Raw genomic sequence first — 17,220 nt, forward strand, 5'->3', positions numbered from 1 at the left:
AATTCATTTGACGTATAACACTTTGTCTCAAAAACTTCTTTAACTGTGCTGTGATTAGCACACTGATCCACTGTGCTGTGGAACAGTGCTCAGAGCTTTCTGAAAGACTGTCTCCCAAGTTATAATCCTCAGATTCGCTCAAATAAAATTTTCCATTTCTTTCTTAGACCGACTATTAATTTTTTCATCAACATAACAAAATACAACCTTTTTACTTATAACTCCAAGCCTTAACTCATATTTCCATCTTTAAGTCAGTCCTCAGTCCTTATGATCCAGGTCCTGATCAAATCTACCTAATCCACAGGGCCTTCCCAGATACCTTAATCAAAATTAATCTCTCCTGATCTCCCAATGTACAAAGTACTTCATACCTATTATGGCTTCATCACTGCCTGACAGGTTTTAACTAATTTGTGTTTCTCTTTTCCCAGTAAATTTACTCAGTTCAACTCACACATTCAGTACCTGCTGTGATGGGCCAGGTATGGCAGCAGAAACAGGATAATAAGAGAATTTCTAAGGTTGAGAGGAGCATATGATTTATGTAAGAAATGTATCTAATTCATAAAGATTCAAGAGACATTGAGGATTATGAACAGTACCTATGTGTCATAGGTGCTCAATAAATATCTAAATTGAGTGAGATGCTAGGATTACTCATTTGAAAAATAATATTATGAACACCTTCTATGTACATAGACTACTAAAGCTGTAACCAAAAAAAGCTACTTTTTATTGAGCTCACCTGCAATACATTAGTTCTAATCCCTACCATAACCCTGCAAAATAAATACTGTTATCACTGTATTTTTCAGATAAAGAAAGTGGGCTCAGCGAAACTGAATAATCCAGGACCACACAACTAGCTCTTAATCTAGTTAGAGGACTAAAATATACACATATGGAAAACTAGACCATTTCAAGTTAGTGTAATTAGTCTGGAATTCTCAGGGAAGGCTAGATAGAAAAGATGGGGCCTGAAATGGACCACAGACTGTAAACATTTGAAATACTATTCAGCTATATGAATAAGCAAAAAAATGCAAATTAAAAGCTCTCATTTCCCCGCACCAAATTAGCAAACATTTTTTCAATGTTCATTGCTGAAAGCAACAGAGAGAAAACTAGAAAATTGTACAAGATATGATCAGTAGTTGTCTAGGTATCAGAATATTTTTATTATTTTTCCAAATTTTCCTAATGTTCTACAATAAGCATGTATTACCTTTATAATCAGAAAGGTATACTTTAAAAAAATTGAGTAGCCTTTGGATGGCATATATGTTAACTTCATCCATTTATACTATAAAGACATAGTGGAATGGGACGGCATTAGGGGAGAGAGAGGGAAGTGCAAATACAAATTACTAAGGTAAAAAGAGAAAAATAATCACCACAAAGAAATGAGAACATGGGCAAAGACTTAGCTATAAGGATTTTCATTTCTCCATTGCAATACTAATTAAGAACAAAAAGGATAGAAACTGTTTTAACAAAAAGAGCAATGGAAAACATACAACCATGTTGTTTTTTAAATGAAATATGTTCATAAAAGCTTTTTAGGTTACAAAATAGCATGTACAAGCTGGAAATTTATTATATGCACAGAGAGGGTCTGGAAGACTGCTGCAAAGTGTTTTTAGTGGTTGTTTCTGGGTGGATATGTAACCGAGCAGGACTCTATGGGGCCTTCCCAGGACGGACCCCCTCCCCCATATCCTCGCTGTAGCTCCTCTGAAATACCTAGAGAATAGTATCTGATGCACACTTCCTGAGTTACAGATGCTAAAACCACCACCAAATGGAAGAAATTACCTGATGATTATGAGCCCCCAGACCCTATAGGCCCCTAAGGATTGATAATGTTAACCGCCCTATTATCTCAGTATCAACCAGAGAATTGTGCAGGACCTGATCACATACCCTGCAACCAGTCTCCCTCACCTGGCTTTTAAAAATGCTTTGCTGAAACCCTTCCGGGAGTTCAGGGTATTTTGAGCAGGAGCTCTGTCCCTTCTCCTTGCTGGGCCCTGCAACATACCTTTCTATGCTCCAAACTCCCACGTTTTGGTTTGGGCTCACTGTGCACCATGCACATGAGCAAAAGATGAAATTTGGGAGTTTTGTTTTGTTTGCACCTGTGTGTGCTTGCCTTCATTCTCTAAAGCAAAAATAGTTGTTTTATAGTAAGTTGTTTGAAGCTGCTTAAATAAATCACAGCAACAAATGAAGTTGCATATAACTTTAAAGTGCTTTCTAGCTTTGTTTTTTCGCAACTAATAAATCCACTTCTCCAGGGCCGCCAAAACTTGAGGGACATTATAGCCTTTCCTTAGTGATCCAGTCATTTTGAATACAGGGAAAGAACAAAACAGTCTCCACCACTCTCCGCGGGAACACGCCACACTCGGCCCGGTAATCCCACACCGCTGGGAAACGCAACCCACCAACACACACACCTAGCTCCAGCAGGAGTCAGCCCTCCGAACCCGGAAGTGAATGAGAGAAGGCACGCAGCATTCTGGGAAGATTTAAAGGAGCCGGGTTGGTGTGGCTGGCTGTTACCGGGGCAACCAGAGGCGCTTGGCGGTTATCCGTGGTTTGGCGCCGTTAACTGGACAGTCTGAGATGCTCAGAGGCCATGCGGGATGAGCGAAGAGGGAAGAAGGGCCCTTTCAGGAGACAGTTGTCCTGTCAGGTTATCTAGTCGTGCCCTAGGAGGCAGCGCCAGCTCTGAGAATCTGGGTCACGATCCCCTTCTTCTTTCAGCCTTTCGGCCAAATGAAGTAGCCCAGCGGCTCCTGACTGTCATTTCTTTATTTTACTTTTCTGCCTCCTCTCAGAAAATGTAAGTTAAGAATTTCTGATTTACACTGTAATGTGTTCTAATATCAACGTAAAATTCTTGTTTAAGGACATTTTATGGGGCCACAAATTGAGAACTTAAAATTCACACTCAAATTGTAGACTGCCCCTTGAGATATGGTAAGGGCATAAGGATTTTAGATGAAGAAATTTTGGGGAAATTACTTTCCCCAAAAGGAATTTTTGAATTCCGTTAGGGAAATAATGTGAATATTTTTTTCCATGTAATGAACAGAAAATAAGAGTGTGTGGGATTAATCACTTGTAACAGTGATCACAGTGTAATTCTGGCCACAAAGGGACATTAATTACCACCCTCCTCCCTCTCCATGCTAAACTCCCCCATTTATGTTCCAGCTAACTTTTAATTTCTGCAGTACTATGCTTTTTCAAGTCTGCTCCTTTTGCAAATGGTAAAAATGCTCTTCCTTGCCTTAATTTTCTTTGTTCAAATCCTCATTTAGGTATTATGTCCTTTATAGTCCTTCCCTGGGACTTTTGTCCACCTCCCATTCAAGATAGAATATGCTCTTCTTTATGAACATTTGCATATTTATCATAGTAATTATGATTCATTTAGTGATATCTGTTCTTCCAACTTTGGAGACCTCCTTGTGGGTAGGGCATATTTTATATTTATCTCAATTGAATTGAGGCTCGGCTCACTTGGTTCTCAACAGATATTTGTTGGATAAACGTAAACTACCTTTGTTAACTAGTCTAAAGGAATGTGAACTAAAATGAAATAAACAAGGGTAACCACTGAAATTAATTAATTAATTAATTAAATTGAGGACTTTTTTTTTTTGGCTATGCGGGGTCTTAGTTGCAGCACATGGGATCTTCATTGCCCATGCGGGATCTTTAGCTGCGGTATGCGGGATCTAGGTCCCTGACCAGGGATCAAACCCCGGGCCCGCTGCATTGGGAGCGCAGTCTTAACTGTGGACCACCAGGGAAGTCCTGAGGATATATATATATTTTTTGGCTTTGTTGGGTCTTTGTTGCTGCGCACAGGCTTTCTCTAGTTATGGAGAGTGGGGGCTACCCTTCGTTGCGGTGTGCGGGCTTCTCATTGTGGTGACTTCTCTTGTTGTGGAGCACGGGCTCTAGGCGCAGGGGCTTCAGTAGTTGTGGCGCACGGGCTTCAGTAGTTGTGGCGCACAGGCTTAGTTGCTCGTGGCATGTGGGATCTTCCCGGACCAGGGCTCAAACCCGTGTCCCCTGCATTGTCAGGCGGATTCTTAACCACTGAGCCACCAGGGAAGCCCCTGAGGATATTTTTTAAAAGAAGAAAATAAAACTCACCAGTCATCCAGAAGTATCTTAAAATTTTCATATATTACATATAAGTTATTTTCTCTGCATAAATATTTTTTGCATAGTTGAGTATATTTGGGGAAAACCATTTTAAGTCCTGCTTTTTCACATGTATATGATATAATTCTGTTACTAAAATCTTAGCAACAAAGACAGCATTGAAGACCTTAATGTAAATCATCTGTAATGAGTTGAAGAAACAGGGATGAAGTGGACGCAGCATGTGAAGACAATTCTTTCAAGAAGTTGGGCTGTAAAGGAGAAGAGAAAGGTCAGTAGCCGGAGGAGAATGGCAAGTGAAAGAAAAATGTTAAGTTTCTCTGTAAGGAGAACAGACAGTGATGTTTGTTAGTATAAGAGAAAAAAACCTGGTAGTTAAAGATACTGCCAAGAAAGAGAATAACTGATTGAATGATTCCATAAAGAAAGAGGAGACGACAGGGAGATCAGCTCGGTGCTTTGTGACCGCCTGGAGGGGTGGGATAGGGAGGGTGGGAGGGAGGGAGATGCAAGAGGGAAGAGATATGGGAACATATGTATATGTATAACTGATTCACTTTGTTATAAAGCAGAACCTAACACACCATTGTAAAGCAATTATAACCCAATAAAGATGTAAAAAAAAAAAAGAGGAGATGAGATCCATAGATCAGGTACATAAATTAGCTTAGATAGGAGGCAGAACTAGGAAAGAGGATGTCAAGGTGGGTATGGATGTTAGTAATTTTTAAACTATTGAAAATCGGCAAAAGAGTAACAAAAATATGTCAAAAGATATATATAAAAATGGCCAATAAATAGGTATGTTCAGCCACATTAGCTAAAAATATAAATGGCATATTAAATGCCTATTAAATTGGCAAAGATTAAAAAGAAATTAGTATATGCATTGGGCAAGTGTTCAGTGAAACAAGCATTGCAGGTTGGGATAGAAATTGGTACATGTCCCCCTTCCCCAGGCATTTTAGAAATATGTATCAAAATCCTTAAAATATATACTTTAACTAAGCAACTATACTTCCAGGATGTTCTTAAAAGGAAATAATCAAAACTGCATACGTGTGTTAAGCTGGGTGGAGTTCATTTCAGTTTGTCCACCAAAAAAGATAGGTTAAATATATTACACCCACACTTCTTAGACTTGGATAATATTGTTGCAGATAAGAGAAGTTCACTCATACTAGTTTAAGTAAGAGCATCCGCAGGTTATCTAGGAAGGGAATGTAGAGTTGCAGTCTGACTGACTACCCTGATACGCAGTTAGTGGGATGCTTTGTACCATTTAAAATGATGATGTAGGGCTTCCCTGGTGGCGCAGTGGCTAAGAATCTGTCTGCCAATGCAGGGGACACGGGTTCGAGCCCTAATCCGGGAAGATCCCACATCCGCGGAGCAACTAAGCCCGTGCACCACAACTACTGAGCCTACGCTCTACAGCCTGCGAGCCACAACTACTGAGCCCATGTGCCACAACTACTGAAGCCCTCATGCCTAGAGCCCGTGATCTGCAACAAGAGAAGCCACCGCAATGAGAAGCCCACACACCGCAATGAAGAGTAGCCCCCGCTCGCTGCAACTAGAGAAAGCCCACACGCAGCAACGAAGACCCAACACAGCCCCCCCCAAAAAATAAATAATTTTTTTAAAAAAGACAATATTTGAGGGCTTCCCTGGTGGCGCAGTGGTTGAGAGTCCGCCTGCTGATGCAGGGTACACGGGTTCGTGCCCCAGTCCGGGAAGATCCCACATGCCGTGGAGTGGCTAGGCCCATGAGCCGTGGCCACTGAGCCTGTGCGTCCCGAGCCTGTGCTCCGCAACGGGAGAGGCCACAACAGTGAGAGGCCCGCGTACCGCAAAAAAAAAAAAATTACTACATGGGAAAACAACAACAACAAAAACAACGCTCACACACACACACATATAATTGAAGTTGAAGCAACAACCCAAGAGAAAATGTTTGCAACATATATGACAAATGTGTATGTCATTAATACACAAAGAGCTCTTACATGTCAATAAAAAGGTTCAACACCCTAACAGGCAAACCTGGTAAAGAACATGAACAAGCAAACAACACACACACACACTCTACAAATGGCTAATAAGCATAGGAGAATATTTTTATTCTTGCTAGTTATGAAATACAAAAAAATCCCAACAATGAGATGACATGTTATCATTGGATTAGCAAAGCTACAAAGGTTGGTGTTGGCAGAGAAGTGAAAGAGGGTCCTGTGGGAATGTAAGTATGTTCAGCCTTTCTGAGTGCAATCTGGCAACATGTACCAAAATGTTAAATATGTATACTTTGAACCAGCAGTGATACTTCTAGGAATGAATTCAAAGGTGATAATCAGGCAAATCAGAAAATGATTTGTTATGATATTAGTTAAAAATTAGAAACAACTTAAAGTTTTATAAGTAAGAGACTAAATATACTTTTGAGTGAAAAGAGCTAGTTACAAAGCATCATGTTCATTGTGATCCTATTTATATAAATAGGTAAGTGCACATAGAAGTAATATTTAACAAAATGTTAGTAATGGAAATCTCTGGTGGGATTGCAAGTGACTTTCAAGGTTACGCAAAAGCAAGACGAGCATGAACTCCTATGTAGCTCCACTCAGCTTCAGTTGACACCCTTGTTTACATTCCAACCCACTCCCTCTCCCACCCCAATTTTTGAAGTAAATCCAAAACATTCTATCTGTAAATATTTTAATACGGGGACTTCCCTGGTGGCCTAGCAGCTAGGATTCCAGGCTTTCACTGGTTGGGAACTGAGATCCTGCAAGCCGTGCGACGCAGCCAAAAATAAATAAATATATATATACATATATATATGTATATATTAATATGTACCTCTAAAAGACAAGGATACTTCTAAAACATAATCTTTTCTCTTTTTTTTGGCCATGCTGTGTATCTTGCAGGATCTTAGTTCCCTGACCAGGGATGGAACCCGGGCCCTTGGCAGTGAAAGCACAGAGCCCTAACCCTAACCCTAACCCAGAGCCCTAAATTCCCTGGACCTCCAGGGAATTCCCTAAAACATAATCTTGATACCATTATCACACTAAAAAGAAAAAATCCTAACAATTTCTTCATAAGATCAATTATATCCAATCAGTGTTCCAATTTTTTATCTTATACATCATTTTACAGTTAGATTGAGATCCAGACATTTCACTCAGTTCACATATTTCCTAATCTATAGATTCTCCCTCTCTCCTCTTTTTTTTTTTTTCTTGCAATTTATTTGGGGAAGTAACTGGGCTGTTTGAGCTTAGGAGTTTTGAGGTAGGCCTGACCCTAACATTTACAGACCTGGGACAGTAGTACAAATGGAGCCCGAAATACCATATATCTAAGTATTTAAATGCTATAACTCCAGCTAACAGTTAAATATGTTCTATGATCCTTCCTTGACAAATAAACCCTCTTAGACCTGGAAGGCCAAGTTAGAATTTCGAATTCTCAGACTCCTTAGAGTTCCTCACTGGATTGTGGTTGTACAGGAGAGCTGGCCCGTGGCCCACAGGCTGTCCCATTCTCTTTCCACCCCTGGCTCCATCTCCTTCTCAAGGACACCCTGCCCACCCCTCCTGCCCCCACCCCTCCTCCCACCCACATCTCTAAGCTCAATCTACATCTTCTTCAAACAGCTACCCCTGGCTGCACAGTCAAACCTTGGGAAGATGAACTAAAGAAGAGGCCCACGCAAGCCCTGAAAGCAGGCGTAGGTTGTATAAAGTGAGAAGTTCAGGTTCTAGGGAGCCAGAACATGGTCTGGAAGGGGCAGTGGCATATCCCCTTGGTCCCGTGGACTTCCTGCCCCATCTGAAAGGACGCAGCTAGAGGAGGGCGCGAGTAGGGCCCCCTGCGGGAGTCTAAAGACCATACTTCAATAAAGTTCCCCACAATAAAGCTCTCACATCCCCAGAATGTTATTAAATAAGTTTCTTTGTCCCCTCTGTTTCCTATAAATTGATACTTAGATCTAGGAGCTTGATCAGATTTCAGATTCAATGTTTTTGTCAAGAATATTTTGTGAGTTTTGTGTACACCCATCAGGAGGCACAAAAAATCTGGTTGTCTTTTTAAATGGGTTAAAATAAAGTGCACAAATCTTAACTGTTCAGTTCGTTTTAGCAATTGTGTACACCCATGTAGTTTACTCCCAAAACAAGTTATAGAATATTTCCATCACCCCAGAAAGTTACCTCCTGAGTCTTTACAGTCAATTCCCCTCCACCCACAGAGCCAACCACTTTCTTGCTTCCATCCCCATAGACACTTTTCCCTGTTCTTGGACTTTATGCCAATGGAATTATACAGCATGTACTCTTTTGTGTCGTTTGTTAACATATTACCTTTTAACTTTATCCATGTTGTTGATATATCAGTTCACTAGTTCATCCTTTTTATTGCTGAGTATTATTTCATTATATGAATGTACCACAATTTATCTTTTCTCCTGTTTATAGATATTAGGGTTGTTTCCACTTTGGGGCTATTATGAATAAGGCGTCTATGAACATTTTTATACATATTGTCTTATGGGCATTTCATTTTTTCTGGGTAAATACTTAGGAGTGAAAATGATTTTTTAACTTTAAAAAAGACTGCCAAACAGTTCTTAAAAGTGGTTGTACCATTTTACATTTCTGTCAACAATGTATGAGAGTTCCAGTTGCTTCACATCCTCTCCAACATTTGGTGTTGGCAACCTTTTTGGTTTATAGTTGTCTCTCTTTTTATATTGTTAGCAGCTATTGATAATCATTACCTTGACACATTAATGTATTTGGGTTTACAAAATGGTGTTATTCTATAATTCAATTATTTACTGAAATGCTTCCATAAGGAGAAAATTTCAAAGACAAAGAAACTTCCCTTCAAATCTATTTGGTTCCCCTGAAATATAGTTCATATAGGAAAGGCAGGATTAACACAATTCTTTCTATTTACCAATTTTCAAAATTATGAGTTGGTTCTCTCACATCTATCAAAGATTGACAGTGAGAGGTCTTTTTTTTAAGTATCATTTTAGTATCATTATTTACTTATTTAAACTCACGTATTTAAATATTTGATGTGTAAAAAAGAATTAAATATTTGATGTGTTTAATCCTTCTCAATTATCATTCTTATTGTTGCTCAAATTGTCCTGTCTTTAGCCAGTGGGAATCTCTTCTGATTAGCTCCTGAGTCCTTTGACACAACTCTCTAAGTCTCTGATAGCTTCCTTGCCTTCTAAATGACAAGATGTTCCAGACTCATCTCCAGCATTTCCTGTCCCAGACATGGAACCAGCCATTTCTCCAAGGAACCCTGGTTCTTTTGAGTGGGAAATGGTTATTTTAGAGGCCACAATGTGCTAAAGATGTTTATTGCTACTGAGTGGTTCATTGTTTCTAGACCTTTCCAGTTAGTGGAGCTAGGAAATGTGTCCTTGTTGGTTAAAGATACAACGCAACATGAGTTTATACTAATATGTCCAATTCAAAATCAGGACTACCCGCATCAATCTCAAATCTGTATCTGCTTTTACCCGTGCCTAAACTACAACAATTACTCGTTTGCTTTATCCCACCATGTACAAACAACAGTCTCAGAGCAACAGTCTTGGCACTACCACCACAGTATGGTTACTGAAAACTGTTATTTGTTGGGGGCGGGGTGGGCTTTTTGTAACTCCTTTTGTTATCAGGATATATTCTAATAGGGATGTGTAGTCAATTACAGTGTTTTAAAGTCACTTAGATTCCTCGTGTGATTATGCCACCAACTCAATACATAGTTTAATTTGTTTATTCTTGATTTCAATTTTTAGCCATTATATTTTTTAATTTAACTTTGGTTTCTAACTATATAAAATATTTACATGGTTCTAAAGTCAAGTCTGTAGGACAAAGGCTATTAGAAAAAAATCTAGCTTCTACCCCTGTCCTGTCTGTGCTTATCCCTCCCTTGCCATATAAACAACCATTCGTTTTACTGTTTATCCTTCTATTTTTAGATATATAAGCAATTATATTCTTTCTTTTAAAATAAATCGTATGCTACTGTGCAGTCAATTCACTCATTTAAAATGTAAATGTCCATCGACAGATGAATGGATAAAAAAGACGTGGTATAATTATACAATGGAATAGTACTCAGCCATAAAAAAGAATGAAACAATGTCATCTGCCGCATCATGGATGGACCTAGAGATTATCATACCAAGTGAAGTAAGCCGGTCAGAGAAAGACAATATCATATGATATCACTTATATGTGGAATCTAAAAAAAATGATACAAATGAACTTATATACAAAACAGAAATAGACCCACAGACATAGAAGACAAACTTATGGTTACCAAAGGAGAAGTTGGGAGGGATAAATTAGGAGTTTGTGATTAACATATACACACTACTATATATAAAGTAGATAACCAACAAGGACCTACTGTATAGCACAGGGGACTATACTCAATATTCTGTAATAACTTATAAGGGAAAAGAATCTGTGGAAAATATATATATATATATGTATAACTGAATCAGTTTGCTGTACACCTGAAACTAACATAACATTGTAAATCAACTATACTTCAATAAAAAATAAAAATAACTGTACAATTTAATGGTTTTTAGTATACTCACAAAGTTATGCAACAATCACCACAATTTTAGAACATTTTAATTATCCCCAAAAGACACTCTGCCTGCCTTAGTCATTCCCTCTCAATCCCCCCATCTTCCCGAGCCCTAAGTAACCACTTATCTATTGATACTTTCTGTCTCTATAGATTTGCTTATTCTGAATATTTCATATAAATGGAATCATACAATATGTGTTCTTTTATGTTTGGCTTTTTTAATTTACCATAATGTTTTCAAGGTTCATCCATATTGTATGTGTATCAGTACTTTGTTCCTTTTTTATTGCGGAATATGTTCCATCGTATGGATACACCACATGTTACTTATCTATTCATCAGTTGATGGACATTTGGGTTGTTTCCACTTTTGGGCTATTGTGAATAATGCTGCTCTGAACATTTGTGTACAAGTTACTGTGTAGTGTAAGCTTATGTTTTCATTTCTCTTGAGTAGAATTGCTGGGTCATATGATAACCCCATGTTTAACATTTAGAGGAACTGCCAGACTGTTTTCCAAAGCAGCTGTACCATTTTACATTCCCACCAGCAATGTGAGTTCCAATTTCTCAACATTCCTGCCACATTTGTTCTTACCCATCTTTTTTATTATAGCCATCCTAGTGGGAGTGAGATGTTAATTCACTGTGGGGTTTTTTTGTTTGTTTGTTTTTGTTTATTTTTTGGCTGCATTGGGTCTTCATTGCTGTGTGTGGGCTTTCTCTAGTTGCAGCCACTGCGGGCTACTCTTCGTTGCAGCGCATGGGCTTCTCATTGCGGTGGCTTCTCTTGTCGTGGAGCACGGCCTCTAGGCACGCGGGCTTCAGTAGTTGTGGCACGCAGGCTCAGTAGTTGTGGCGCACGGGCTTAGTTGCTCTGCGGCATGTGGGATCTTCCCGGACCAGGGATCAAACCCATGTCCCCTGCGTTGGCAGGTGGATTCTTAACCACTGCACCACCAGGGAAGTCCCACTCATTGTGGATTTGCATTTTCTAATACTAATGATGCAGAGCATCTTTTTATGTGCTTATTGGCCATTTGTATATCTTCTTTGGAGAAATGTCAGTTGAAATCCTTCACCCAATTATCAGTTGGGTTATTTGTCTTTCTATTGCTGTTATAAGAGTTCTTTATATCTTCTAGATACAAGTTCCTTATCAATGTGTGATTTACAAATATTCTCTCCCATTCTGTTGTCTTTTCATTTTCTTGATGGTGTTCTTTGAAGCACAAAAGGTTTTTTTTTTTTTTGCGGTACGCGGACCTCTCACTGTTGTGGCCTCTCCCGTTGCAGAGCACAGGCTCCGGACGCGCAGGCTCAGTGGCCATGGCTCACGGGCCCAGCCGCTCCACGGCATGTGGGATCTTCCCGGACCGGGGCACGAACCCGTGTCCCCTGCGTCGGCAGGCGGACTCTCAACCACTGCACCACCAGGGAAGCCCCAGGTTTTTTTAATTGTTGTTATTTTGATGAAGTCTAATTTATCTACTCGTTCTTTTGTTGCTATACTTTGGGCATCATGTCTAAGAAGGCTTTGCATAACCCAAGGTCACAAAGATTTACTCTGGTGTTTTATTCTAAAAGTTTTATAGTTTTAGTTATTACATTTCGATCTATGATTCATAGTTATGAATTAATTTCTGTGTATGGCATGAGGTAGGGGTCTAACTTCATTCTTTTGCATGTGAATATTCAATTGTCCTAGCACCACCTGTTGAAAAGACTTTTCTATTCTTTCCCTGATTTAATTGTGTTGGCACCATTGTTGAAAATCAGTTGACCATAAATGTAATGGTTTATTTCTGGACTCTCAATTTTATTCCATTGATCTATATATCTACCCTTATGCCAGTGCCACACTGTCTTGATTACTGTAACTTTGTAGTAAATTTGAACTCAGGAACTGAGTCCTCCAACCATGTTCTTCTTTTTGAAGATTGTTTAGTTATTCTTGATTCCTTGCATTTCCATATAAATTATAAATTTCTGGAAAAAAAAAAAGCCAACTGGGATTTTGATAGGGATTGTGTTGAATTTGTAGGTAAATTTGGAAAGTACTGCCATCCATCTTAGCATTATTAAGTCTTCCAATCCATGAATATTTGATGTCTTTCAATTTATTCATGTCTTCTTTAATTTCTTTTATATATTTTTGTAGTTTTCAGAGTATAAGTTTTGCACTTTATTTTAAATTTATTCCTAAGTATTTTATTCTTTTTGATGCTATTGCAAAGGGAATTGTATTCTTTTTTTTTTCAATTTTAGAAACTTGATCTATTTATTTTGGAATTTTGGATACATACTATCTCTTTTCAAGTCAGTTCCAAAATTGAAATAAATAAAAACTATGATCCTATCCATAAAAATATTGAATCACTATGTTTACCACTGAAATTAATATAATGCTGTAAATCAACTATACTTCAATTAAAAAGTAAAAAAAACATTATGATCCTGAGAAGGGGAACAATATAGCATTAGTATGGCAGGAAAATAAATGTTAAGGAATATCTGCTGTACAAGATCAATTGAAGATGTATTACAGGGCCTTCCCTGGTGGCACAGTGGTTAAGAATCCACCTGCCAGCGCAGGGAACTCAGGTTCGAGCCCTGGTCTGGGAAGATCCCACATGCCACAGAGCAACTAAGCCCATGTACTACATCTACTGAGCCTGCGCTCTAGAGCCCGCGTGTCACAGCTACTGAGCCCGTGTGCCACAACTACTGAAGCGCATGTGCCTAGAGTCCACGCTCCGCAACAAGAGAAGCCACGGCAATGAGAAGCCCGCGCACCACAACAAAGAGTAGCCCCCGCTGTCTGCAACTAGAGAAAGCCCGTGTGCAGCAACGAAGACCCAACACAGCCAAAAATAAATAAATAAATTTATTTTTTTTTAAAAAAGAGGTATTACAGATGCATTTATAACTGTTTTCATACAATGTTATAACTGTCTAGTATCAGTGTTTCATCATTACTTACTTAGGCCTCCAGCCTTCATTACTGTCCTTTACAAAGATTCATGTAATTTAACAGAATTTTTTTTCTTAATTTCAAATCCCTCCTTGCTTTTTAACTTACCAGTAGACCTGAAGATCACTCCATTGTAGTAAATAAACATACTCCTCCTTCCTCTTTACAACTGCAATTATTTTCTTAGTTTATGGTTTAACTTCTTTACAAGGATTATATATTTATATAATTTAACAAAAAGTTGTTATTTTGGAATAAATTTTAAAAATAATGTTCCCATCAGATAATCACATTCATCACTAGTTAACTGATGCAACAAATGTTAATATATGACATGGACTTCCCTGGTGGTCCAGCAGTTAAGACTCCGCACTTCCACTGCAGGGGGCGCGGGTTGGATCCCTGGTCGGGAGCTAAGATACCACATGCCGCGAGGTACGACCAAAATAATAATAATAATGATGATAATAATAATAATAATATATGAGAAATGCTGATAATTGTCTGCCAGGTCACATCTTCTTCTAAGGGAACTTGCTTTGTGCACAGATTTTTTTCCCTAAAGGACCATTTACCGCACCATATAGCTACCTACCATCACCATCACTCATTGGGCGAGGGGATGTGGCACTATATCCAATATCAGTCCCCCTTCTCCCTTCTTCCATTCTTGTGGAAAATTTTATTTGTTTTAGGTATTTGTTTTAGGTATTTGTTTTATTTGTTAGATATCAGTGTCCAAATGCATTACTATACTTCCTCCTCAGCCTAAGAGGATTAATCTTGATTATTCTAAGTGATTCATGATAATTGCCATTTCCCTTGCCAACTCTGCCAATGAGATGCCAAGGGGAAATATGCTGGAGGCCTTCTAAGAAAGTTGCTCTTTAAAAGGAACACATGATAGGCACAGTTCATTTCCTGTTTCCTGGTGTTGCCAACCCCTGAAGCTGTGGCAGACAACCTGGAATCATGAAAGAAGGCAACTTCAGAGGAAAAGGTAACATGCTGAGGATGACAAAAAAAAAACAGAAAGATGGAAGGAACGTAGGTCCTTGATGAGGTCACTGAGGACATGCCCTTTCTCCAGATTGTTACATAAGATAGTAAATGTTTAAACAAATTTGAATTGGATTTTCTATTACTTTTGGCCAAGAGCATCACAACTGATAAAGCACATTTCTGACTCAAGAGTAGTCAATCCCTAGGCTGACAAGTTGGACACAGAAAAGTACACGGTGTCACTCAATTACATTAATGCCAAGAATGGAGCTAAGGTCCACACATTTCTACTTAAATTTGGAAAAGTGAGTACCTTGGAAAATATCCCACTTCCTTAAAGAAAGATGTAGACCTTGACCTTTAGCCTAAACAGCATAATAGACACATTATACCACATTTTACCTGTCTGGCTACCCTTATAACAAACTAAAGAAGGAGACCCAAAAACTCATGGTTCTAAAGTCAAAACTGTACACAAATGCTTATCCAGAGAAGTGTCATTATCTCTTATATTCCTTCCACTCTGTTCCCACTCTCCCTCTATAGGTAAATTTCATTCGTTTCTGGTTTATTCTTTCAATATATCATTTTGTAAAAAATGAGCAGATATAGGCATATTATTTCCCCTTATTTGTAAAGGTTTTTTTTTTAATTTATTTATTTTATTTATTTATTTTTGGCTGCGTTGGGTCTTTGTTGCTGTGTGCAGGCTTTCTCCAGTGGTGGGGAGCGGGGGCTACTCTTCGTTGTGGTGCGCAGGCTTCTCATTGCAGTGGCTTCTCTTGTTGCAGAGCACCGGCTCTAGGCGCCCGGGCTTGAGGAGCTATGGCACACAGGCTCAGTAGTTGTGGTGCACGGGCTTAGCTGCTCTGCGGCATGTGGGATCTTCCCAGACCAGGGATTGAACCTGTGTCCCCTGCACTGGCAGGTGGATTCTTAACCACTGCGCCACCAGGGAAGCCCTATTTCTCCTTATTTCTTACCCCAAATGTAGCATACTATTTATTCTTTTTTGTTCTTTGCTTTTTTCACTGAACAGTAAATCCTGAAAATCACTCCATAAAAGCTGCCTGGTAGTCTATTATGGGTATAGCACTCTAGTATGTATATTCAGTCTGTCTCCTATGTATACATATTGAGGTTAGCTCCAACATTTTGCAATTACAAGTACACTGCGACATATAATCTTACGCATATGTAGTTTTGTATTGTTGGAGATGGTTCTTCAGGATAAATTCCTACAGAATTGGGTCAAAGGGTAAATTCATATGTAGTTTTCTTAGATATTGCCAAATTCCCTCTTCAAGACAAATACTGTATGAGTTCACTTATATGCGGAATCTAAAAAACAAAACAAATGAACACACATAACAAAACAGAAACAGAGTCATAGATGCAGAGAACAAACAGGTGGTTACCAGAGGAGAAGGCGGTGGAGGGAAGAAAGAAATAGATGAGGGAGATTAAGAGGTACAAACTTACAAGTGCAAAATAAATGAGTCATGAGTATGAAATTTACAGTGTGGGGAATATAGTCAATAACTAAGGATTATCTTTGTATGGTGACAAATCATAACTAGACTTATTGTGGTGATCATTTTGAAATGCAGAGAAAAAAATCACTATGTTGTGTGACAGGGAATAACATAGTGTCATAGGTCAATTATACTTTAAAAGCAAACAAACATACAAACTTATAGAAAAAGAGATCAGATTTGTAGTTACCAGAGGTGGGTGAGAAGGGAGGGGGAATTGGATGAAAGCAGTCAAAAGGTACAAACTCCCAGTTATAAGATAAACAAGAACTAGGGATATAATGTACACCATGATAAATACAATTAGCACTGCTCTATGTTATATATGAAAATTGTTAAGAGAGTAAATCCTGAGTTATCCTAACAAAAAAAATTTTTTTTTCTTTTTTCTATGTCTTTAATTTTTTTTTTTTTTTTTTTTGTGGTACGTGGGCCTCTCACTGTTGCGGCCTCTCCCGTTGCAGAGCACAGGCTCCGGACGCGCAGGCTCAGCGGCCATGGCTCACGGGCCCAGCTGCTCCACGGCATGTGGGATCTTCCCGGACTGGGGCACGAACCCACGTCCCCTGCATCGGCAGGTGGACTCTCAACTACTGCGCCACCAGGGAAGCCCCTATGTCTTTAATTTTGTACCTATATAAGATGATGGATGTTCACTAAACATACTGTGATCATCATTTCATGATATACGTAAGTCAAATCATTCTACCTTAAACATACACGTGCTGTATGTCAATAATATCAAAATAAAACTGGAAGAAAAATTAAAAATAATTAGTGATGATTTTAAATTAAGGAATTAAAAATTTAAAAATACAACCACCATAACCATCATTCATGTCTATTTTTATATTCTAAAATTGATACTTTTCC

This window comes from Phocoena phocoena, chromosome 11 (genome assembly GCF_963924675.1).
Source record: "Phocoena phocoena chromosome 11, mPhoPho1.1, whole genome shotgun sequence".
NCBI lineage: Eukaryota > Metazoa > Chordata > Mammalia > Artiodactyla > Phocoenidae > Phocoena > Phocoena phocoena.